At 44.1% G+C, this 24,365-nt stretch overlaps 1 non-coding gene and 1 pseudogene across 1 annotated transcript; one reads left to right on the forward strand and one right to left on the reverse strand.

Moving 5' to 3' along the window:
* Positions 1-13,421: 13,421 nt before the first annotated feature.
* TRNAG-UCC (transfer RNA glycine (anticodon UCC)) lies at positions 13,422-13,494 on the forward strand. Its single transcript has one exon. It is a non-coding gene; the product is annotated as a tRNA-Gly (tRNA).
* Positions 13,495-22,547: 9,053 nt separating this feature from the next.
* LOC145533406 (proteasome subunit alpha type-3 pseudogene) lies at positions 22,548-23,358 on the reverse strand (annotated as a pseudogene).
* Positions 23,359-24,365: the final 1,007 nt, after the last annotated feature.

The following is a 24,365-nucleotide window of genomic DNA, read 5'->3' on the forward strand; positions in this document are numbered from 1 at the left end:
CGGCATGTGAGATCTTTCTGGCCCAGGGGTCAAACCCATGTACCCTGCACTGACAGATGGATCAACCACTGGACCACCAGGGAAGCCCCTTTTCCTCTTTTCTCTCTGAACACCCTTACCCTGAGTGACCTCACCCGCTCCTGTGATAACTAGTCATCACCTTCACACCAAGAGAAGTCACTCAATAGGAGAGAAAGTCAAAGAAGAAACAAAGGGACTGACCATGATGGACCTTTGTAAAGACTGTGGAGGCCATGTGTGTACTTTGGCTTTTACGCTAAGCATAATGGTGCCATTGAAGGAGCAGAGGAAGGTGCGATAGGATCTATGGCTTGAAAGAAATATCTGTAGAGGTTGTGATTGAAATAGACTGGAGGGTGATAGGGGAGAAGCAGGAAAACCATTAGAAGACTATTGTCATAATCCAGGCAAGAGATGATGGCAGTTTGGGATAGAGTAGAAGCAGAGAGGAGGTGAAAAGTGATTGGGCACAGGATATATTTTATTTTATTTTATTTTTCTTCCTTTTTTGGCCACATTGCATGGCTTGTGGGATCCTAGTTCCCTGACCAGGGATTGAACCTGGGCCTTCAGCAGTGGAAGTGCTGAGTCCCAACCACTGGACCACCGGGCAGTTCCCCAGGACATATTTTAAAGGTGGAGATGGTAGGATTTGCTTATGGATTGGAGAGGGATATGAAAAAAGAGAAAGGAATCAGGGATGTCCCCAAGGTTTTTGTCTTGAGCAACTAAAAGGTATGAGCTTTCATTTCCTAAGACAAGCAAGATTGTGGGTGGAGCAGGCTTGGGGAGAGCAGATTTAATCTCAAATGTGTTTAGTTTGAGAGGCCTGTTGGATATAATGTTATGGATTGAACTCTGTCCCCTTAAAATCCATATGTTGAGGCCTTAACCCCTAGTGTGACAGTATTGGACTTAGGATTGCTAAGGAGGTAATTGAGGTTAAATGAGATAGAAAAGATGGGACTCTAATCTGATAGTCTGCAGTTGTTATAGAAAGAAACACCCAGAGATCTCTCTCTCTAGGTACACACAGATGAAAGGCCATGTGGGGACATAGTGAGTGACTATCAACAACTGGGAAGAGAGGCCTCACCAGAAACCAACCCTGCAGGCCCCTTGATCTTGGACTTTCAGCCTCCAGAACTGTAAGAAAATAAATGTCTGTTGTTTTAGCCACCCACTCTGTGGCATCTTGTTACGGCAGCCTGAGCTGACTAATATGAATGTCTAAAAAGAGACGTGGGGGGACTTCCCTGGTAGTTCAGTAGTTAAGAATCTGCCTGCCAGTGCAGGGAACCTGGGTTTGATCCCTGGTCGGGGAAGATCCCACATGCTGCACCGTGCAGTCAAAAGAGAGAGAGATATGAAATTGGCATTGGACATATGAGCCCAAGCTCAGGGAGGCTACAGACACAAATCTGTCTGGGATACAGATAAAAATTTGGGCATCATCATCAGAGAGATGGTATTTAAAGTCATGAGGTGATATGAGATTGCTGGTGGAGGTAATGTGATAGAGATGAACATGACAAGGGACCAGACCCTATGACCTTCCTCTGTTTAAAGGTTGAGAAGATGAGAAGGAATCAGTGAAAGAAGACTGAGCAGTGGCCAGTGATATAGGAGAAAAATCAAGAAAATAAAATGTCCTGGAAGCCAAATGAAGAAAGGAGGTTAAGGAGAAGAGAGTGGTCATCTATGTAGAGTGCTGCTAGTGGGATAAATAAGGTGAGAACTGAGGACTGATCACTTGATTTAGCAACATGGAGGTTACTGGTAACGTTGACAAAAGCATTTGATTAGCTTTGAGAGCCTTGGGGGTGAAAACAAAAAGGAGGCTCAATATACTCAATAATTCCCATTATCTTCCAGGAGGAAATCTGCCAGTTGTTTAAGACACCCCATCTTTTTTTCCTGGGAATTCTTAATGTGAGTTCTTACAAAGAAGGCATTGGGTAAACAATGAATCTTGTCAACAGCAATTGAAGGTATTTTCTTCTTTTCCTTCTGACAGTTTAACCCATGAACAAGTGGCAACCTTATGTATCCATTCCAGTCCAATTATGAAGGGGCTCAGAGTGAAATGTGTATAGAGAAACTTCACAGGTCAACATGCCAAGGTGGCATTGGGAAAGGAGTGACAAACTCTGCCTTGGGACTTGGGAAAGAGGAGATGCCCTTGAGGTGGGCTTTGAGAAGATAAACAAAAATTCTCAAAGGGAAAAAGAGGACAAATGACTTTTTTATGCATAGGAAACAGCATGTACCAATTCTAGCATGTACTTTCACTATAAAATGATTTCTCTTTTTTCTCTGCCTTTATGATTTTGTTTCTCTCCCTCTCTTTCTCACACCCCTGTATTCACAAACAAAACATGTAACTGCACATAGATGACCAATCTCATCTCCTTAAAATCCTTTCCTCATTTGACTCCCAGGACATTTTATTTTCTTGATTTTTCTCCTATATCACTGTCCACTGCTCAGTCTTCTTTCACTGATTCCTTCTCATCTCCCCAGGCTTTAAACAGAGGAAGGTCAAGTAGTAGTTTTGTTTGCAAATGACAGTAAACTCACCTCAAAATGGCTTAAACTAATAAAGGAAACTTTTTGGTTCATGTGATTGAAAACTCCAAGGATAAATTTAAGATGTCACTGAACTCAGGGGCCCAAACAACTGGTACTCATGCTTGGTCTCTCTCCATCGTCTAGCTCAGCCTCGCTCCATGTTAGAGCAGTCACACTGAACATGGTGCCAAAAGAGCTGCCTGCAATCCCGGGGCTAAGTCATCCCAGTGGAACTGAATGGAGAGTCTCTCTCTCTCTCGTGTCTCATTGGCTCTAATGGTGTCAGGTGACCATCCCTGAACAAATCACTGTGGTCAGGGGACTGAGATGCTCTGATTGCTATAGCTGAGACACAAGCCCACCCTAGCGCCAAGGAATCAATTCTGCCTATAGCACAGGGACTGAGAACCAGGAGGGAGAGCTCTCCTAAAGGAAAAACTTGTTGCCAAAGAAGGCTGAATGGATCTTTAGCCATGAAAGCTTTGTATGTTCACTTCCAAGGAGTGGTATGCTAAGGGTCTCCCTATGGTGGAAGAGTTAGGCCTTGACGGAAGAATTCTTGAGGGTTGAATAGCCCTCAGAGCAGTGGAGCTGCAGGAGGATGGAGCTTTTGAGAGGGAGCAGAAAGGGAGCACCTGAGAAATGCAGCTGGTCCAGGGCTTAGAGGTTATCTAGCCTTAGAGGTCATCATCTAGGCAGATGACAGTAGAAGATCAGAGAGGGTGAGGAACTTATCTGAGGCCACAGCAAACTGAAGCTGCGTTGGGATTCAAAGCCAGCTGATGTTAAGGCTGGAACCAGGCTCGGTCTGTGTGTCTGGCAGCTGTCACATTCATTAGCTCCCTGACATCTCCTTGTTTCCTTGTGTATTTTTACAAGGTTGTTAATTACCAGCCATAAAGCTCAGAAAACATTTTGATCGGCTTTAAGAGCTCATGAAAACAACATTACATTTTAAGGCATGGTTTCCTAATTAATCTAATTAACTGTCAGCCTCGCATCCTGCTGGTTTCCAGACAAGGCGAGCTGCATCTTTTAGCTTCTGATTCGGCCCCGGTGGACAGGGCTGCAGGTTTTCACAGTCACAATCTCCATGCCAGGAAACTAGCCAACCTGTGATCTGAGGTTTGGGTTGTCCAAGCCAGTGTCGAGATGCTCAGCCTTGTGTTGATTTATTTTCCCTAATGATCTGTTTCTAGGACAAAGACACAGTAGTTTGAAGATGACCCAGATTAAAGCAAGTATGCGGATGACTGGCCATATGAGCTTAGCGCCATTCCAGAAGGCCAAGGCACATTCGGTGCCTTCTCCAATGATGCTCCCTTTCTCATTCACAGTCCTTGCTCTGCAATCCTGCTCCCCCTAACGGCTAGATGGACTGAGATGGACACCTGACCCAAGGATGGTTCAGTCACTTCTGACCCTTTAGTCAGTTCAGTAGCTCAGTCATGTCTGACTTTCTGCGTCCCCATGGACTGCAGCACACCAGGCTTCCCTGTCCTTTACCAATTCCCAGAGCTTGTTCAAACTCACGTCCATTGAGTCAGTGATGCCATGGACATGGCCTGGCTCAAAAAGATGAGCTGGGTCAACCAGAGGCAACTTGACTGGGCCAACTGGGGATGGAGAAACAGATTTAGGGAAGGGTTTACTTTGGTACAGCTGCCATAACAAAGTACCACAGACCGGGTGGTTTAACCAACAGAAATTTACTTCTCAAGATTCTGGTGGCTAAAAGTCTAAGATCAGGGTGCTGGCAGGGTTGGTTCCTCCTGAGGTTTTAGCTCCTTGGTTTGCAGATAGCTGGTTTGTAGATAGTTGCTTCCTCACTGCATCCTCACATGGTCTTTTCTCTGTGTGTGAGCATCCCTGGAGTCTCTCTGCGTGTCCAATTTCCTCTTCTAGAAAGGATGATAATCAGATTGGATTAGGGCTCACCCTAAAAGCCTCATTTTAACTTAATCACCTCTTTAAAGACCATTTCTTCAAATAGTGTCTTTTGGAGGTGCTGGCAGTTAGGCTGCAACATACCAATTGTGGGAAGACATCACTCAGCCCATAACAAAAGGGGAAGAGCAGACTTTCCTGGCTTCCCAGTGGTTAAGACTTTGGCCTCCACTTCAGGGGACACAGGTTCGATCCCTCATCAGGGAAGATCCTGTGTGCTGTGGCCAAAAAAAAAGCAAAGGGCAAGAACTAGTGATGAAAACTCATATAGCATTTGGGCTGGGGCAACGGGGCAGCCATGGCCAGTGCACCACCCGTAACTGTGAGGCCCTCTGCTGGACACTCTGAACACTGTTTACGGAAAACACCTGGGACCTGCCACCTTCCACCTGAGGACTTTTATCTGTCCACTTTCTGCTAAGTGACACAGATGAGGAAATGATTACGGTGGCTTAAGTGCCTTTGCTTGAGTTGAAAATAAGTAATTTGAGAACTTCAAGTTATACTTGAATTGATTATGGTAAATAATTGTCTCAATATACGAATTTGCTGTTTTATCTTACTCATATTTTCAGTTTCAGAAACAGTGTGGCAATTTTTACTTAAAAATGAATGTTGCTTTTCATTTACATTATGTTATTAGCATAGATAGAAGTACTCTGCAGAATCCATTTAATTTGAATTTCTAGGTCTGGGAGACCAATATGAATGAGGACAAAAAATGTTACAATTTTTTTTATAACATATTTACTGAGAATCACCTAATATCACATTTTGGGGCATAGGCAGTATCTATTTTGCTAGAAGGTTAATGTGGGTACTTCTTGAGTAAGCAGTGATGACAGTAAAACTGCCTTTTAGCAGTGTTTTTCACTGTAAGAGGAAGACTCTTACACATCAAACCTGTTTTCTTTCCTTATAAAATAGGGAAAATGTGATACAGAATTTATGTATGCTTATGGATTGTGCACTGCTGTTATTTATTATCTTTGACCCAGAGTTAGGTAAATGGTTAAAGAAGAATCACCAACTTATTCTTCTGTGGCTCTCCTGTTACTTAACCTGTTATCTAGAAAAAGGGGATAAATGATTTCAGGTTGGCTAGTTTTGTTTGTATATTATTTTTTACTTTCTTATTAGGACTTCCTGGTGGCTCAGACAGTAAAGCGTCTGCGTACAACACGGGAGACCTGGGTTCAATCCCTGGGTCAAAAAGATCCCCTGGAGAAGGAAATGGCAACCCACTCCAGTACTCTTACCTGGAAAATCCCATGGACAGAGGAGCCTGGTAGGCTATAGTCCATGGGGTCGCAAAGAGTCGGATACGACTGAGCAACTGCACTTTCTTTCACTTTCTTTCTTCTGATGGGGGCACAGTCACCTACACACAAGCAAAGCTAGAGTGTTAGAGGGTTAATGGTGGCATGGTGTTAAAGAATCTGCCTGCATTGCAGGATACACAAGAGATGTAAGTTCAATCCCTGGGTTGGTAAGATCCCCTGTAGTAGGAAATGGCAACCCACTCCAGTATTCTTGCCTGGAAAATCCCATGGACAGAGCCTGGCAGGCTATAGCCCCTGGGGTCACAAAAGAGTCAGACACAACTTTGTGACTAAACAACAAAGAGGGTTAATACCGGGGGAGCAGCCCTCCTGCCACCAACGACTGATGGAAGTCGCAGGGAGGGGGAATGAGTATCCCAGCTCTCTAACCCCTCGGGTGGGATAACTCTGTGTGTGTGTGTGAGTGTGTGTGTGTGTGTACACACTCAGTCGTGTCCAACCCTTTGCAACCCCATAGGCTGTAGCCTGCCAGGCTCCTCTGTCCATAGAATTTTCTAGGCAAGAATGCTGGAGTGGGTTGACATTTCCTTCTCCAGGGCATCTTCCTGACCCAGAGATCGAACCCATGTGTCTTGCGTCTTTTGTGTTGGCAGATGGATTCTTTACCACTAGCACCTTCTGAGAAGCCCCTGTCCTGGGATAACTCTGACCCATGTTCTACACTGTCTCTGGAGCTCTTGCGAAGGATCAGTGGTAACTGGCACCATTCCTTTCCTTGGCCTGTCCCACTCACTGACCAGTATTTTCAGGGATCAACTCCTAAATAAACTATTTGCATTTGAATCTGTGTCTACAGGTCTGCTTCTGAGGGAACCCAAACAAAGTTAGGTGGCATGCAGACTTAATGTGGGAAAAGAAGCAGAGAAAGCTGGGGAGAGAGAAAGATTGGATCCTAAGATCCAAAGGGTTCCTGTGTTTTATAGGCTCTAGTTCCGTCCCTAGGAGCGCTGCCCTGCATTTCTCACCCATAGCTCTCCAAGTTGCTGTTGTTCATTCGCTAAGTCATGTCAAACACTTTGCGACCCCATAAACTGCAGCACACCAGGCTTCCCTGTCCTTCACTGTCTCCCAGAGTCTGCTCAAACTCATGTCCATTGAGTCGGTGATGTCATCCAACCACCTCATCCTCTTGTCACCCCCTTCTCCTCTTGCTCTCAATCTTTCCCAGCATCAGGGTCTTTTCCTCTTCACACCAGATGGTCAAAGTATTGGAGCTTCAGCTTCAGCTTCAGCATCAGTCCTTCCAATGAATATTCAGGGTTGATTTCCTTTAGATTTGACTGGTTTGATCTCCTCACTGTCCTTGTAAATTAGGATGTTGGGTGTTCTGGAACACAAAATGATTTAGCCACTTCCTTATCCAGATGCAGCAGATTCTCTTGAACTCTTCCAGAAACTTCCTTCTGAAATGTGCAATAATATGGTGAATTGATACCTATTGCTCCTGGAAAAAGTGTCACAGGGTATGTTCTATGGCTTCGTCAACATGCCCCTCCAAGTAGACCCTTGATTTTCAGAGCTGAAGCTGAGGATGAATTAGACAAACTTGCATGTGAGCCAGAAGCTACACGGAGGGTCAGGAATCAAGACTCCTGCACCCTTTCCTTTTGAGATAAAACATGATCACAACTTTTCTGGTTGACTAGGATGAGTCCAGTTGAAATTCCTGAAAGAAATGACATAAAGAGACACAGAGAAAATGGCCATAACTGTGAAGGGAGTCTGCATTGGTGACCTGTCTTCAACACGAGCACTTTTTCTAGCACAGTTAAAAGCTGATGTTAGGGAGGTGCTTAGTTTTTGATCTTTAAAATGAAAAGATCAGTTCCTATATTTTCCCCTTGGCTTAGGACCTCCCTTTAGAAATTCACTGGCCTTCTCCCTGGTGGCTCAGATGGCAAAGAATCCGCCTGCAATGCTGGAGACCCAGGTTCAATCCCTGGGTTGGGAAGATCCCCTGGAGAAGGGAATGGCAACCCACCATTGGGTATTGGTGGGTTGCCTGGAGAATCCCATGGACAGAGGAACCTGGCTGGCTACAGTCCAAGGGGTCGCAAAGAGACGGACACGACTAAGCGACTAACACTTTTCGCTTTCTTAGAAATTCATTAGACTTCTCAACATTTGGTGGGATGAGTATGTGGGGTTTATACCACATTGCATGTAGAGGGAGAGAGAGAGGAATAGAAGCTAGTAGGGGTAGGATCTGGAATCTGAAAGAAGTGGGTGGGAGCAGTTGGCTTCTGTGCTCGAGGGGTTCTCAATATAGAGTCACAAAGGAAGTGTGCCCTAGGTGATGAGGGAAGTCTCAAAAGCAGGATCCGGCCCTTGGGTCAGGGAGAGCGTAATAAATACAGTGACTCTGATGGTGAATGGGATCATTGTCATTACATCTCCTGTTTATAGGTGAGGAAACTTCACAGCTCTCAGCAGGGTGTAGTATCAGGTCCAAAGAATAACATCAGACGGTGAAAAATATGATTCAATGGGCGGAAAGTAGGATGACAAACCGAGGGGGCAATGGAGTCCTATTTGGGGCAGGATGAGCTGTTTCGGACCAAGCCTATGAACACTTTGAGGATGCCAACTTGGAAGTGGGGTACCTCAGAGAAAGGGCTAGTTCTGGTGGCCTGAGGCTAACAGGACCAAGCAGGATTGTCCTTCAAAGTGGCTTCCCTCCTTCACCATACAGTACTCCCTGGCCCCTACCCTGCTTGACACTCCCTAGATGGATTTATTTACTTTTTTTTCACATCAGTAAAAAGTATTTTGACCTTGCTATTTCATCTCAGCCATTTAACTTGAGACTTTGGTTCAGCTATTTTTTTAACTGCAAAAATAGTCTGAATCTCTGCCTATTAAATCCTTGAAATCAGAATTATATGAAAGAGTAAAAATATTTGTTGAGAATTTATTTTTCAGAGGTAATAATAAGACTTTTTAATTTCTTGGTCAATTTTTTTTAAGATAGCAGAGTGAAGAAAAATCTAGTTTATCCACTTTTGCTTTTAATATACTGAAGTTATTTCCATCAAAATCAATTATTTTTATGCAAATGACACTTTCATTCATATCAAATTGACTATAGATGCTCTAGTATTTTAAGTTTTAAGTGTTGTTATTTTTACCATCAACTTTCTTGAATCATTATGTATTTCAAAAATTTTTTTCCCAGTTTCCTGAGACATAATTCATGTAAGGCACTGTATAATTTTAAGGTGTAGAGCATAATGATTTAATTAACATATATTGTGAAATGATTGCCACAACAAGTTTAGTTCACATTCATTATCTCATGTAGATTTTTTTAATGGAAAATATAAACAAAAGATTTTTTTCGTGTGATGAAAGCTCTAACGCTTTACATTCCTCCCCAGGTGGATTTAAATTGATACCCTCAAAACTGCAAAACCAGGCCGGGTTCTCCCTCCCTTCTGTTCACTCACCTTCAAGAATTTAATGAGCTTGTCTAGGTTAAAGTGTTTTATTCAAGCCCAATGCCAGCACTATCACTGAGGAAGTAAATCCTAAACTAATAGAAGTTGAATGTAATGTAAAATAACAATTAATCTCTGTTGCAGAGAGTAAGAAAAATTAACAAACCGCTGGTCAAATATTTATTAGCAGGAGAGACAGGACAGATATCTTTATTCTATGACTGAGGTCAACTGAAACTTTAGGAAGTATCTTGTCCTTACATCATGGGGCACTTGGGCTCAGAAATGTCATGGGGCACTTGGGCTCAGAAATGATCTCAGGGCAGGGGGAGGGAGATTGAGGGTGGTTAGTGGACCCATCCTTGGGGACCTGGCTCTGGGACCCAGAGCCATCCTTGGGGGATGGGGAAGGGTGAGTTCTGTGACAGGTCAGAATGGAGGGGCGGGGTGGACAACATCCCCAGATGCTTCTTATCCCCTTCCCCGAATAAAATTAGATTGTAGATGTTGATTCTGACATGACAGACACCAGCTCACCTCTGACACATGTAAGGAGAACCCCCCCCACCCCCACCATCCAGGGCCTGGTCCTGAACCTCAGCCTTGACCCTCCTACTGTTGCCATGCCTCTATATTCCCTTCAACTGCGCACACACCCCCACACCCCCACCCCTGCCTTTTGACGGCCTTGGCAGTTCTCAACCATTCTAGAGTTTTCCCTACAAACACTGGGCCTCTCCCACAGGCATCACAAATCACCCGTCCTCTCCCATCAGTCTCCTACCTAAGATCTAGATAAAGTGACTATAAACTCTGGCACCTGGAAGAAGAGGTCCAGAATTTCTTTCCAATGGTGGGACAAAAGACAGCCACCAACAATGCCTCCCAGCCTTGGACGTGGGCGCTGTTCTTCCTGTAAAGAGGCGGTGCTGTGCCTCCTTCTTGGAATCTGGGCTGGCCTTGTGACTTGGCTTTGACCTCCTGCTGTGTCAATTTCCCACCTAGCCCTTAAGGGACCTGACAGCTTCTGTTCTCTTGGAACGCTGAGCCACTGAGAAAGAAGTCCAACTAACTTACTGAAGAATGAGGCCCAGACACTGCAGCTGCCATCTTGCATGTTCCAGCCCCAGCAGAATTCCTGAGTGACCCCAGCAAACATGCCATGGAAGAATTGGCCAGGTGTGTCTGGCCATCCCTTGAAATCATCAGTTCAGTTCAGTTGCTCAATCATGTCCAACTTTTTGTGACCCCATGAACTGCAGCACGCCAGGCTTCTCTGTCCATCACCAACTCCTGGAGCCTACCCAAACTCATGTCCATTGAGTTGGTGATGCCATCCAACCATCTCATCCTCTGTCGTTCCCTCTCCTCCCGCCCTCAATCTTTCCCAGCATCAGGGTCTTTTCAAATGAGTCAGCTCTTCGCATCAGGTGGCTAAAGTATTGGAGTTTCAACTTCAACATTAGTCCTTTCGATGAACACCCAGGACTGATCTCCTTTAGGATGGACTGGTTGGATCTACTTGCAGTCCAAGGGACTCTCAAGAGTCTTCTCCAACACCACAGTTCAAAAGCATCTATTCTTCAGCGCTCAGCTTTCTTTATAGTCCAACTCTCACATCCATACATGACCACTGGAAAAACCATAGCCTTGACTAGACAGACCTTTGTTGGCAAAGTAATGTCTCCGCTTTTTAATATTCTGTCTAGGTTGGTCATAACTTTCTTTCCAAGGAGTAAGCATCTTTTAATTTGAAATCATAAGAAATAGTAAACTGTTTTAAGCCACAGAGGCATGCATTGGTTTGTGAAATAGTGACAGATATTTTGAGACACTAATCTTTCTAGGATTGAAGTCTGCCTTCCACCTGCCATTTTGGATGTTGCAAAATATCTACCTTGTCAACTTCAGGACCCCTGTAGACACACGTGTTGGACACCCTGATGCCGACCACTTGCCAGGGCTGTCCTGTTGCCTCACACATCAAACTCCAAGCCCAAGTTCACTGGTTATTCAATAAACACTGATTGTACCTAAAGCTTGATTCAAGCCCTTTTTGGCCCCAGAGAATTCAGACATACTCCCAGACTTCAAAGAGTTCATAGGTCAAAGGGGAGATAGACAGGAAGATAACATGCTAAAATTCAGGGTGCACATGTTGAAATAGTAGCAGGACATAGTTCCATGAGAGTAGGAGAGGTGGGGGGGGACAGTCATGTTCAGGTAGACTTCACAGGGATGCATTTTTAAAAGGTAGCTTGCAAAATCAGTGTCAGAAGTTGGTTCTAATCTTCTTATTTTTTAAATTAGGGAACGTGAGATGTATTTTTCAGGAAAAAAACTACCCTATGAAATAAACTATACCAGTAATAATTTACTAATTTGTGTGTGTGTGTGACACAAACATGCATTTGTTTTATTTACAAAACACTCTGGTTTCCTAAAACAATATAAAGAGCATATTCATCAGCAGGAAGCTGACCATGGGCAAGAGGGGCCCAGGCCACTGGGGGAACCCTGGGCACCCACCCCTACCAGCAGGTGGCCACCCAGGGAAACCCTTTCTTTTGTTACCATCATCGAGGCCAGAAAAAGGACTTATTTTCTGTAAGGGAAGTAGCCAGGACGAGAAATATCAGGACATGGGCTCCCTAGCTCTCAATGGATAAATGAACAGAACTTCCATTTTTGCAAAATCATCATTGTTAGGGTGCGGTATTGCAGTATTTCATGGTCGGAAAGACTCAAAGGATTTCCAAATCAAATGTTTCTCAGACTCAGGCATTTGGGAGCTATTTTCACATTTGCTGTGTGTGTGTAAAACCACAACTAACTTACTTAGTATTTTATTTTAAGTCAACTCTTATTTTATAAACCTAAAATCTTTTATTATAAAAGATATACTACTAAAAATGAAAACCAAAAATACTTGTGATAAACACATAACTATTAAAAATAAAACACAGTTACTTTTTGTCCTTCCTAAAATGATCTCATTTACCACCATTGATATGTTTCCTGTATTTGGGGAAACAGTTATAAATATTAAATTTTAAAGATTGGGAATTCCCTGGCAGTCCAGTGCTTAAAACTCTGTGCTTCCACTGTAGGGGGTACGGGTTTGATCCCTGGTCTGGAAACTAAGATTCTGCAAAACACAGCACAGCCAAAAAGCAAAAAAAAAAACTCAACTTGGGTGTGGTTCAGAGGGGCTTGTTATGAATATCGAAAGATGCTCCCTTCACTTTTATAGCTCTTATCACTAGGAAATTCCTCAGGTTTTAGGAGCTCTGTGCCAGAAATAGGGATGAAGACCAAATGTATATTTCTTATTATAAATCACAATGTCACAGTTAGTGACAGAAAAAGGGAGCCCAGAGAGGGGATGTCCCTTCCCCACGTAACCCCACTCTCAAAAATAACTGACATAAAGACGACAGGGTTGCTTTTCTCTTTGGAACAACTTGGAAGCCTCAAGAGTAAACACGGATGGGCAAGGCCTAGCTGAACAATCTCTGGATGGAGAATGCTCCTGGTTTCTGCAATATCTCTTCCAGAGCAAGGAGCCAGGGAAGCCCAAGTTCTCTGTCTGATCAGATTCATAGGAAACCGGAGGAGTCAGTTTTGAGGTTTTTCAGGTGCTGGGAGAAAACTTGTTATTTTACAAGCAGTCTTACTGTTCTCTACAGACAGATGTTAGAGTTCTTCCTTGGAAGAAAATTGCTCTTCTGCTTGGGAAAATATTTCAAGAGACCTATTGATTATGCAAAGGACTCCTGCAGAGAGTCCAGCCTTGTTGTTCTGCTGTTTGTGATTAAGCAACAGGGATTTGCACTTATATCTAAGTATTGTCTTTTGTATTTGCCTCTTATCTTTCCCTTATCATCAACCTTTATTTAGCACTGTTTTAACAGATTTTTGTATGAAATATACAAAGGGGAGATGGGGAAGAGATAACTTGGCAACAGGCTAGGGCGAACAGAGTCAGGCACCCAGTAAGATGTGCCCAGGTGAGGAACTAATGTTTGGCTTAAACACATTGTCCATTCTGTGATGACACTTCCTTCTCCTTGTTTTGGTAAAAAACAAGACAACAGGGTATTCCCTGGTGGTCCAGTGGTTAGGACTCCACACTTCCACTGCAGGGGACACAGGTTCGATCCCTGGTCAGGGAACTAAGATCCCGCAAGCTGCCAGGCACAGCCTGAAAAAAACCCAAACAAACAAAAACAAAACAAAAAAACAAATAAAAAAGAACACAAAATGGAGTCGCTTATGCTAAGCCCCAAGTACCTAAGAGTTAAAACAAGAGTTAGCTTAGAGTTTTGACTCTCCCAGGAACGAAATCTTTGAAATGAGTCAATTAAGAATCACCTGATCAGCACTAGTTAGGTAACCTGCCTGATAGATGCCTGCCATCCTGTAAACCACAGTGACCTTGCCATAATCAACCCATTGTTTGCCTCACATAACTCTGTTTCTTTTAAAAGTTATCTATTTGTTTATTTTTGGCTATGCTGGGTCTTTGTTGCGGTGCTCAGGCTTTCTCTAGTTACAGAAAGTGGGGGTTGCTCTTTGTTGCAGTGCTTGGGCTTCTCACTGCAGTGGCTTCTCTTTAGAGCACGGGCTTAGTTGTTCCCCAGCATGTAGGATCTTCCCAGATCAGAGATTGAACCTGTATCTCCTGCATCAGGGCATGGCATCCCACTCCAGTATTTTTGCCTGGAGAATCCCATGGACAGAGGAGTCTGGCAGGCTACAGTCCATAGGGTCGCAAAGCGTCGGACACGGTTGAAACAAATGAGCACACACGCATCCCTGCATCAGCAGGCAGATTCATCACCATTGAGCCACCAGGGAAGTCCCAGCCTCTTATAACTTTCTTGCTCCTGCTCACTTCTGCCTATGAAATTCTTTCATTTTGTACAGCTCCTCAGAGTTCCTTTCTGTCTGTTAGATTGGATGCTGTCTGATTCATGAACCATGAAATAAAGCCAATAAGACCTTTAAAATTTACTCAGTTCAATTTTGTTTTTTTAAACAGTTTCCAAATCTTCAGTATCAGTTGTTACCCCAGCAAAAGAGTTGAACTGTGGCTCCCCTAAAAACACATATTCACTTTCTAATCCACAGCCCCTCCCTGTGCTTATGACCTAGTGGGAAAAAGGTTTTTGAAGGTATATTTAAGGATTTTGAGATGAGATTATCCTGAATCATTGAGGCGAGACCTAAATCCAATGATTAGTATCTTTATCAGAAACAGAAAAGACAACATAGGGGAGAAGGCAAGAAGATGGAGATGGAGATGGAAGCAGAGATTGGAATGATGTGGCCACAAGCCAAGAACACCTGGGGCCACCAGAAGCCAGAATAGGTAAGGAAGGATGCTCCCCTACAGCCTTTAGGAGGAGTAAGGTCCTGATGACACCTTGGCTTTGGACTTCTGGCCTCTGGGCCTGTGACAGAACAAATTTCTGTTGTTTTAAGGCACCAAGTTGATGGTGATTTTTCTATGGCAACCCTAGGGAAGAAATACAGTCTCCAACAGCCTTGCATTGGTAGAGCTTTGGAAATGAAGGAGCTTTGGAAAGGCACAGGACATTAATGAGAAAGATGTTTTACTGAGGATTTCATGGGAGACAGAGAAGAGAGTTGTCTCTTATATCACAGAGCAAGCACTAATGAGAATTCCTGGTATCTACCCTCCCACACTGAGCTTGTAACTTTCCTTCTCTTCCTCAATAATTCTCTGAATTTCAAGAGAATTTCCCCATTTTTCAAGCTATTCAGCCTCTTCTCAGCAGAACATAAGAGCCATAGTTATCTGACTAGACATTATCTTTGCCGCCTCACAGGAGCCCTTGTGAGTCTCATTTTTTGAGTTGTTTTCTGCCCCTTATAATCAACAGAGTCTTTCTTAACACATGAGGTATGAAAGGATCCCGGGAGGAAGGAGGATAGAAAGAGAATGGTCTCCATTGACAATCCCCAGTCTTGGGTTGGGCTCCTCAGGAGGCACCTCTTTGAGCTTCTCTCGGTCTCCACATTCCCCAACCCCCACCCAGGAGCTCTATCTAGAAACTAACAAGGTATAAACAAATGCAAAATACACAGAATAAACCAGGGTGTTTCCTGTTATTTAATACTTTTGGAATGGAATGAAATAGTGGATGCAGTGAGGTGTCAACTGGTCCTAGGATGCAAGGGGCTGCTCTCCATCTCAGGTGATCTGGAATCTATTGGAAAGGAGTGGAATGATGCCATGCAATCTGGGAGAAATTACTCTAGGAGCACTTTAACAGGCAATGCACCGAGGCCTCTCAGATTTCCAATTTGTCTCCACCCAGTACCTGGCCCTTAGCAGGGGCTCCGTAAACGGGAACATGTCGAGCTGAACTGTGAATCTGGTTTCTCAGCTACCTCCCACTCAGTACTGCCCTGAGACCCAGGCAAGCCCTGGTCCAGGTTCACACCTCAGGGGCCCTGCACTTTGGAGGGCCTTTCTCAAAGGAAGCCTCCTTTCGGGTCTGAGACCACATGGGGCTGGTAGTAATATTCAGGCCTGATGCTGTAAGCCCAGATCTGGTTGTGTGTTTTGTTTTGTTTCGTTTTGAACCTTAAACATTTTTTTTCATTGTTGTTTTTTTATTATTTATTTGCTTTTGATTGTGTTGAATCTTCGTTGCTGCGCTGCGTGAGCTTTCTCTGGTTGCGATGAGCAGGGGCTGCTCTCTAGTTGAAATTGTGTGGGCTTCTCATTGCCGTGACTTCTCTTGTAGAGCACAGGCTTTAGGGCACACGGGTTTCAGCAATTGTGGCGCACAGCTTAGTTGCTCCATGGCATGTGGGGTCTTCCTAGACCAGGGATTGAATCCATGTCCCCTGCACTGGCAGGTAGATTCTTTTTGACTATACCACCAGGGAAGTCCCAGACCCAGTTCTATATCAAGTCCTGGTTGCCAGAAACATACCTGAACATTTTCTAAGAGTTCCTCTGGGGGCCAGGACTGGCTAGGGTGGGCAGTGCCATCAGTTTGGGGCTCCCTGAGTCTAAACTGGGGCCCATGTGGGTTCCTGTTCCTACTTCTCTCATTTGAAAGTGGTCTCCAACCCTCTCCCCCATGTGTGGAGTCGACTGGATGACCTGAGGAGCTCCAGGATCGTGCCTGTGGGGTGGTCCTGTGACCTTGCAGTGAGACCTGCTTCAGAAGTGTGTCACAGGAGCAGAAAAATGCCTCTGGCTGGTCTGGCATTTCTTTTGTGGTAGTGCTTGAGACTGAGTTACTAGAATGATGCTCACACACAGATTTTGAGTGACTAATAGCAAACACAGGAGGGATTTGGAGCTCCCGTCTATTAATGGCCTACCACTGACCCCTAGGCTTGATCCATATACATGGGCCTGAGTGGCTCTCACCTGTCTGTGTTCAGACCATAGTACCATCTCCAGTCTGCAGCACCCATGACTGCTGGGTGGTAAAAGGTGTTCTTTCCCTGTGCATTTTCTGCCACTGGACCTCAACCCCTCTGCAGGGCTTGGTTCAGGCATCAGTCCTCTAGAGGTGGCTATGTCTACTCATTATTCTGCTGTGCCCACAAGCCTATCAGTGTTCTTTCTTGCCTCTGAGTGATAAAGCAAGTCCTGCTCTTCTGGCCTTAAGCTATGCTAAATGAATACTCGATATTAACACTGGAATGTGCTGGATGAATACTCCACTAATACTGGAGTGGGTAGCCTTTCCCTTCTCCAGTGGATCTTCTCGACCCAGGAATCGAACCAGGGTCTCCTGCATTGCAGGTGGATTCTTAACCAACTGAACTATCAGGGAAGCCCATGCTGGATAGGGACAAACAATCTCTGTGTGTACGGAACCGTTCTTGCTCCAATGGCTCCTCATCTATACTCCCCACTGGTCGTGGGGTATAGTAGGCAAGAATGAGGCCAGCATTCAAACAGATCCCATTTTAGAAATGCAGTGATGGGGGCCCAAAGTGTTCAAGAGAAGACATGGTTAGAAGATGTGTGTGTGTGTGTGTTAGTGGCTTAGTTGTGTCTGACTCTTTGCAACCCCGTGGGATATAGCCTGCCAGGCTCCTCCGTCCATGACATTCTCCAGGCAAGAATACTAGAGTGGGTAGCCATTCCCTTCTCCAGGGAATCTTCCTGACCCAGGGATTGAACCCGGGTCTCCCACATTGCAGGCAGATTCTTTACCATCTGAGGCAACAGGGAAGCTCATGCTGTTCTATATTTACACTAAAAATTCCAATGATAAACTTGACATGATCAGAAAATGGGTGATTATTCACAGGTTCTCCATATTCTGGGTAAGACCTCTTTCAGTTCAGTTCAGTCTCTCAGTCATGTCCGACTCTTTGCAACCCCATGGACTGCAGCACACCAGGCCTCCCTGTCCATCACCAACTCCCAGAGTTTACTCAAATTCATGTCCATTGAGTCGGTGGTGCCATCCAACCATCTCATCCTCTGTCGTCCCCTTCTCCTCCTGCCTTCAATCTTTCCCAGCATCAGGGTCTTTTCAAAAGAGTCAGTTCTTCGAATCAGGTGGCCAAAGTATTGGAGTTTCAGCTTCAGCATCAGTCCTTCCAATGAATATTCAGGACTGATTTCCTTTAGGATGGACTGGTTGGATCTCCTTGCAGTCCAAGGGACTCTCAGGAGTCTTCTCCAGCACCACAGTTCAAAAGCATCAATTCTTCAGTGCTCAGCTTTCTTTATAGACCTCTCTCAGTGGTCATCATCAAGAAAGCATGACTTTGAGGGTCAACAGAAGCCAGTATTCACTGGCTTCATCATCTATTCACGACAGATGATGCAGCCTCATGACTAATGTTGTAGCCGACATTGAATAAATGGTCTTAGAGAAATGCAGAGGCAGATGTATATTGTTTCAATATAAACAGAGTGTGAGGAACATGCCATTGTAAACAATAAAATGTTACTGCCTTTTTCTCGGAGTGGGAGATAGGACATTAGCCCAGAACAGCACATTAGACCATAAAGTACAGGAAGTGATGGATACCACAGGGAATCTTCATGTGTGCTGATTGAGCAATAAACACATAAGCACCTCTTCTGTACCCATTACTCTAAATCTTCTCAATAAATCCTTATACCTCACATGGGCCCAGGAATTCTATAATTCTAATCAAAGTGTTTACATAGGTAGTGTGTGCACGCTAAATCACTTCAGTCGTGTCCAACTGTTTGTGACCCTATGGACCACAGCCCTCCAGGCTCCTCTGCCCATAGGATTCTCCAGACAAGAATACTGGAGTAGGTGGCTCTGCCCTCCTCCAGGGGATCTTACCAACTCAGGGATTGTCTCTTATGTCTCCTGCATTGGCAGGCGGGTTCTCTACCACTAGCACCACCTACAAAGCCCTTACATAGGTTAGGGACTCCCCAAAACATATTGATCAAGGGCCTATGCACCCTAAGGACAGTCCTGTTTCCACTTCCAGATACAGCATCTCCCTGGAACTCACAGATGGACCCTCCATCCATTCATCCTTCTTCTACTATTCAGACCCCAGTTTCCTCAGAGAGAACATTCTGTCCCATAGTCCACAAGGAATCTGATGAAACTGAAATCAACCTCCATTTTGGGGGTGAAACTCCTTACTCATCACATTCTCTCCCATCCCATAGTCTGCTCAGCTTTTTCAGCGTATAACCCTACTCACCAAGCTCTAGGGTCTCAGTTCAAGTCATGTGCCTGACATTTTTTAAACTGGAATCATCAGAATGACACACTTTGCCGGCTTGTGGGCACAAATATGACTACTTTATAAAATTTTTTTTTTACTCATTCAAGTCCTCACGTGTCCATATTTATAAAGGTGAAAAAGTCGCTCAGTCGTGTCCGACTCTTTGCGACCCCATGGACTATACAGTCCATGGAATTCTCCAGGCCAGAATACTGGAGTGGGTACTTTCCCTTTTCCAGGGGATCTTCCCAACCCAGGGATAGAACCTAGGTCTCTGACATTGTAGATGGATTCTTTACCAGCTGAGCCACAAGGGAAGCCCATATTTATAAAAAGGCCCAAATCTTCCATTTTTAGGCCTCCCCTGATGCCTAGATTTTCAAAGCCTAGGGGACAATTTGGTCTCAAGGCTTCAGTAGAGTTCCAATGCCATCTGTTGAAGGAACTAGAAAGAAGTCTGATCAGTTCGCTATAGCCATTGCTCCTCACTACCACATGGTGTGTCTGTTGAAGAATGAATCTCTGTAGTCCCCTGGATGCTTGTCCATAGCTGATGAATATCTTTGCCAAGTTTCTGCACAGGTTACAGTAGTGCCCATTTTGGGCTCCTTCATAACATTTTTTTCACATTTTATCTTATTATTATTTTTAAACTATTTATCTATTTGGCTGCACTAGGTCTTAGTTGTGACCTAAGGGATCTCCCATCTTTGTTGAAGCTTGTGGGATCTAGTTTCCTGACCAGGGATCAAACCCAAGTTCCTGCAGTGGGTGTGCAGAGTCTTAGCCACTGGACAGCCAGGGAAATCCCCATTTTATCACACTTTAATTACATATGTGTTTGTATCCCTACTCATTGTCCGACTCCCCCATGGAACGTACATTCTATGGGTGCAGTTTCCATATCTTCTTTATTCATCAATACTGTATTTAGAGCAGAAGAGCGACTTAATAAACATTGCTTAAATCCATGTGAGAATGAAGAAATGTATGCATGCATGCATGAGTAAATGAAATAAGTTTCTGAAGCAATGGAGAGCCAAGACAGAGAAAAGTCTTCTAGAGACAGAATCTGGACCCACCACTTGAGAGATGAATGGCAAACGCTTGGCACGTGTGCTTCCACTCTCCACCCTTTGTCCACTGAGTCAGTAATCAATCATGCCTTCTTCCTTTCCTACTGAAGCTAAAGACAATGTCTAAATCCTCAGTACAGTAGTCTAGCTAGCTTGCAAGGAAGACAAAAATAATACTTAAAAATTTTATTTATTTTTAGATTTTTTTATTTTTTTGGCTGTGTTGAGTCTTCATTGCTGTGTGTGGGTTTTTCTCTTGTTGTGGCAAGTGGGCTTCAATGTTGCAGTGGCTTCCCTTGTTGCAGGTTGTAGGCACACGGGCTTCATTAGTTGTGGCACACTGGCTTAGCTGCTCCGCAGGGATCTTTCCAGACCAGGGATCAAACTGGTGTCCCCTGCATTGCAAGGCAGATTCTTTACCACTGGATCACTAGGGAAGCTCCCCAAATAAAACTTTCTGCCATGCTTTTCCTATGATAATAGGATACAAGAGAAAGTTCTCATGCTGGCAGTTTAAAAAATATAGCCGTAAGATTCTTTGCTTCTCCTGCTAGTGAATGATGGGATCTATGTTCCCTTCCCTTTTGTCTGGGCTCTGTGAATGCTTAACCAATGAATATGGTAGAAATGATGTTGCACCAGTTTCCAAGCACAGGCCTTAAAAAACTGGCAGGCTCCACTTTCTGTCTCTTGGAAATCTCGTTCTTGAAACCCTGCTGCCATGCTGTGAGGAAGCCCAAGCCGCTTTGAGAAGAGTCATACCTGGAGAAGAGCAAGAAACCAGCACCAACTTGCCAGTCACACAGGTGAGCCATCTTGGAAACAGACCCACTAGCCTTAGTAGAGCTGTCCTCCTGTAGAGGATTGCTTAGCCTGTGACCCACCTGGCCTTTCTGGGAGCCCATGCCCTGACCTTGGATGTTTCCTGATAGACTGTGACTTTTAAACTTGGGAATGAAAGGTAGGTTTATTTCAAGCCAGTCCCCAAGCCTTTTCATTCTCGTGGCTGTATTTGTCAACACCTGAGAACTTAGAAGTTAGCAGAGGTTGTTTATTAGTTGGGAAAGCTGTGTGCCATGTCCAATTCACAGCTTCCCCATCATGGCCTGTCACTCTTTGTGGCTGCTAGACTCCAGACTCGGGGGAACCGTCTCTGAAGCCTCTGTTAAGTGCTTCTGTAACATGTTTAGATGGCATTTAGCCGCTTGGATGAGCCAGTGACTGCCTCATTAATCTGACAAACTCTTGGAAAAAACTTGCTTCCTTCCTTCCTCCTGGCACCAGCAGCCTCCTCACCTTGAAGGTACTTGGAATTTTAGGAGGCTAAGGGAGCTTGCTTTGGAGCTAGACAGATGTGAATTCAAATTCCAGCTTCAGGATGGAAATGTTTCACATTCCTGTGAACTTGCGCGGGGAATGTCACCTCCTTGATCCTGGGTTTTTGTTGTTTGTTTTATTTTTATTTGGTTGTGTTGGGTCTTCATCGCATCACTCGGGATCTTCATTGCATCTTGTGAATATTTCACTGCAGCGTATGAACTTGGTTGTGGTGCACAGGCTTAGTTGCTCCTCAGCATGTGGTATCTTAGTTCCCTGACCAGGAACTGAACCCTGAATTGGAAGGTGGATTCATAACCACTGGACCACCAGGGAAGTCCCCATCCTGAGTTTTCATGTTCATGGGGATAATGCCAGCCTCAAAAAGTGGCTATGAGGAGTGAGTGAAATAAGTCACACAACCCAGATTTTAGCTGAATACTAGCCAGCCCCTTGAGATTGATCCAAGATGGGTTCAAATCTCCTACTTGCCCTTCTATGCAAATTAATGTTTTTTCAGGGCTTAGAACAGTACCTGTTAGAGAGTGTTAGAGAAATTCCTATGAATTTTATGGGCCACTTTTGTGCACCTTTGACTCCAGCCTTCTGGTATATTTGTCTAGAAAGGTGGTGGGGTTCAGTGTTAAGAGTGTGGACTCTGGGGACAAACTTTCTGGGTTTGAATCTTGGCTCCAATTCTTACTCTGGGTGTGATCTTGAGCTAGTTAACTTTTCTGGGCCTCAGTTTTTTCATCTGTAAAATGGCTATAAGAACATCTACCTTTGTTACAAAGCTGGAGTAAATCACTATATATAAAGCACCCAGAACAGACACAGCACTATATAGAGGTTAGTGATTATGATTCTCTCCTATGTTTACCAGATATTAAGTCTCACTCCTTCTGTAATTCCCACACATAAACTCCAACTCAAAATTTTTGTGAGTATTTTGTACAGATTACAAAAAACATTTGGGTACAATGGGCAAAGGAGGAATTTATGGCTTGTTACAAAACTTCAAGTTGTCTTTATTTTATTTTATTTTTTTTGTTATAAGACAAAAATTTAATGAAAATTGGTATGTAATAATCCAAAGGGCTAAATAGTTACATGGGACTGTATTAGAAATTTAATATGCAAGTAAATGTTACATGTTATCATCATCTGATTCATCTTCTTCCTTCAAAGATTCCATGGCATATTTCTCTGCCTCTTTCCTTATATCTTTAGGAACTATTTCATGTCTTCCATTAGTTATTTCACCAACCCAGCTGAGCTGTAGTTCAAAAGCTTTATCCTTAACTTCATCGTGTACTAGGTAAATTATTTTTGCAACTTCTTTAACAACATCACGGCAGGTCATTTCTTTCATCTGAAGCTTTTCAATTTCTGTCTTTGCAGCCTGCCTGGCTTTGCCAATGGCACAGCCCCAGTAACCATATGAAACACCCGATGGGTCAGTCATGTAGAGTTGTGCACCGTCATTCACACTGTAAGACCCTAACATGAAACTGCAGCCAAAAGGTCTAACAGCACTGTAGAGTGTATACGCGTGTACATACATGGCCACTCTGTCTGCAAGATGTTTTAGTGGAATGTTATATCCAAAGTTGGATCTAAAGTTGGAAGCCTCTTCTCTTGCAATGTCTGCTAAAGAACGAGCATCTGCCAACAAACTGCTACTGCCATTCCAACATGTCGATCAACATTAAAAAGTCGTCTGTTGGAACCTTCTTCATAAAGTTTAGACAGGACTAATTTTTCTTCCCCAAAGACAACGCCGTTTTTACATCTGATTCCAATAGCTGTACTACTATTTTCCACAGCCTTCATAGCATATTCAACTTGAAAACCTCTTCCGTCCAAAGAGAATGTAGAAGCTGACAGATCATACCCGGTGCCGACTGAGCTCATGATGCTAAAATCACTAGGACGCTTAGGGCTGCTTAGGGCTTCAGGCCTAAAGCAATCCCCCTGCACCACAGCAAGAGACCCAAGTTGTCTTTAAATATGGCAGCTCCTAAGCTTAAGCCATACTTTTGTGTGGGCCCCAGCACGTCACCCGTATGGTCTCCATCCTCCCACCTTCACCCTAGCTCCTTGTTTCTCTTCCTTCAATGATCTCCATCTCTTCTTCTCAGTCCTCTACTTTGGATTATCTTCATCATCCCTGTCCAAATTCTTCTCCCTCTTATTTACAAAATAACTCTGCTCTCCTCAGCCCTTACTTCTTGTGCAAGAACATCCAACACCCCTTAAGGTGTTCAGCAGAACACAAATGGCGATTTTCATTTCACCGGCCCACTCCTTGGAAAGCAGTTTGATTCATAAAAATAAATGTTATGTCTTTTTTTCTGGCTGCATTGAGTCAGTCAGTTGCAGCACATGGGATCTTCACTGTGGTGACGGGGACTCTCTAGCTGTGGAGCACGGACTTAGTTGCATATGGGAACTTAGTTGCCCAGCCAGGGATTGACCCCACGTCCCCTGCATTGCAAGGTGGATTCTTAACCACTGGACCACCAGAAAAGTCCCAGAAATGCTATGTTTTGATGTGAAGATGTAAAGACTATTATAGACACAGTATTAATTACACAAGTTCAACTATTAGATAACATTTATATGTATTATTTTATATTTACCCTATTGCCCCTCTTACTTCCTTTCTCAGCAGACTTGGGCTCTCACTGTACCAGGGAACAAGAGCTACAGCTGAATGGGAAGAAAAATCAGAGAACTTAATTCCTAAAGATCCAGGTCCTGGTGATGAAAAGGTAATTTCTACAGAATTTTTGAGGATAATTTTGACAACAGATCTTCTCGTTAGTGTAGAAGTTAGGACATAACCCCCACATGAGACAGAAATCTACAGCCCAGTAAGCGTTGACGGCCTTTCCTTAGGAGGAAGAGAATCAGGCTTT

The sequence above is a fragment of the Giraffa tippelskirchi genome, chromosome 13 (genome assembly GCF_054371585.1).
Source record: "Giraffa tippelskirchi isolate mGirTip1 chromosome 13, T2T-mGirTip1v1.2.pri, whole genome shotgun sequence".
Lineage (NCBI taxonomy): Eukaryota > Metazoa > Chordata > Mammalia > Artiodactyla > Giraffidae > Giraffa > Giraffa tippelskirchi.